Below are 1,896 nucleotides of genomic sequence, written 5' to 3' on the forward strand. Positions count from 1 at the left end.
CTAAATACACCTATAGAGGTGTTACTCAAATAATCCCGTTAATTAAATAAAAGACTAAATGGTTAATTTGATAAATCAAAACCCCCTTTTTTCGAGTAACTTTAAAATCTTTCCTAATTTGCATTCAGAACTGAAATTGACCAATTCACTTGCATCGAAGCTTGAACTTGTGGATAAAAATTTACTTGACCCTTATTTTGTGCCAAAAAATGGCTCTTTGGGTTGGATGTTGGAATGGGATTAAGAAAATGTTACCTGCTTTGCGTAAGTTAATTTGTTGGAAGATGGGTGATGGTAGGCGGGTTTGATATGGAATGACCCTTGGATTTCGGCTTTGGAAGGATTTGTCGTGTGGTGCACTTTTGGGGAGTTTTATAGTATTAAAATCCTCTACAGTACCGACGGAACAACAGTGCACATCCGACGGTACAACAGAGACCATGTGTGCCATATAGGGAGAGAGAACACTAACCGGCCGTGTGCCTAGCATGGCTCCCTAATCGTTATCCCCTCCAATTTGCTGCCCCCTCCAATTCCTTACATTGAGGGTAGAAATGACCACCCTACCCTTCCTCGAAAACTCTACCCAAGGTGGGGTCCACTCTCCCCTATTAGAGGAATTGAAAGAATTGAAAGTACCCGCAAATTGGAGAGGATAATTATTCCATGGCTCCCACGCCTAGACACAGAACCACCTAACAACCTTGGAAATGACCACCTTGCCCCATGGATTTCAGCCTTTTATAGGGGCAAGGCAGCCATTTTCAAGGGAGTTAGGCTGTGTCTAGGCGTGAGCCAGGCTCACGACTGGTTACCGTTCTCTCGCCCTTCATTTTAATTTAACCTTTTCTGTTCATTAAAAAATAAAAAATTAAACCAGTACACTTCCATTTTGGGCACATGCCATGTTTTTTGTTTGATGGAAAGGGCACATGGCATGTTATATTCTAGAAATCTACCAGACAAAGTTTCCCCCTCACAATATAAAGCTTCTAAAATTGATTAAAAATTTTCATTGCTTCTATAAGTTCTCTCTCTTTGTTCCACATTATTTGTCAAATTTATCCTATTAATCTTCTAATTTCCCATGCCCACAGGCGCATTATGTGTAAATAACCAATTCTCCACATCCATCCACTATGCATAGAGCTTATTAAGTCATCAGGAGGATTCTTCTTGGATGTGAACCTTTCTTAAATTGTGAAATTATAGGTGTTCTTGTGGAATCAAAACAGAGGAAAAGCAAATAAACTTATGCTTTGTGAAGCCAACATTAAAATTACCTTGCAAGGCAACTAGGAGGCAAAGACAAATGGGTTGCAACTAGTAATAACTGGGAGTGAAGTCTTGAAGAATAAAAGATTGCATTTGAATCAAGATAAGAGCCAAACAAAAGTGCAAAGAAATCCTAATGCACCTTTCCAGCAATTAGGAGACAAAACCTTCCCTTGTGCAAGAAAATAAGTGCAAGATTATTTGAAATTTTAAGACTAACTAGCTGGTCTAATCAGAAGGGAAGTGTCAGCACCAATAGTACACACATCTTGCTGGAGTAAAAAAAGGGATGGTGGGAAGAGGGAAACAGAGATTTCAGTTGGGCTAAGGCAATGTAAATGATTATGTGGGTGGTATTTCTGTCTGAAAACAAATCAATGGAAAAATGGGTCCACCAAAATAAAGAAACCCCCACCGCCCCATAGTACATAACTCTGGCTTATTGGATTAGAGTCCAAACCAGGACATTTTACCAAAATCTACCAACATGATCAATATTTAACCAACATTTTGATAAAATATCTTCCCTCACATGGTGAGGCAGCAGATGCCAAAATATCCCCACCAGGAGGGATTAGTGGCTTGTGTTAGTGCATTACGAAATCTTGCTAATGACATGAT

The sequence above is a fragment of the Telopea speciosissima genome, chromosome 1 (genome assembly GCF_018873765.1).
Source record: "Telopea speciosissima isolate NSW1024214 ecotype Mountain lineage chromosome 1, Tspe_v1, whole genome shotgun sequence".
In the NCBI taxonomy this organism is placed as follows: Eukaryota; Viridiplantae; Streptophyta; class Magnoliopsida; order Proteales; family Proteaceae; genus Telopea; species Telopea speciosissima.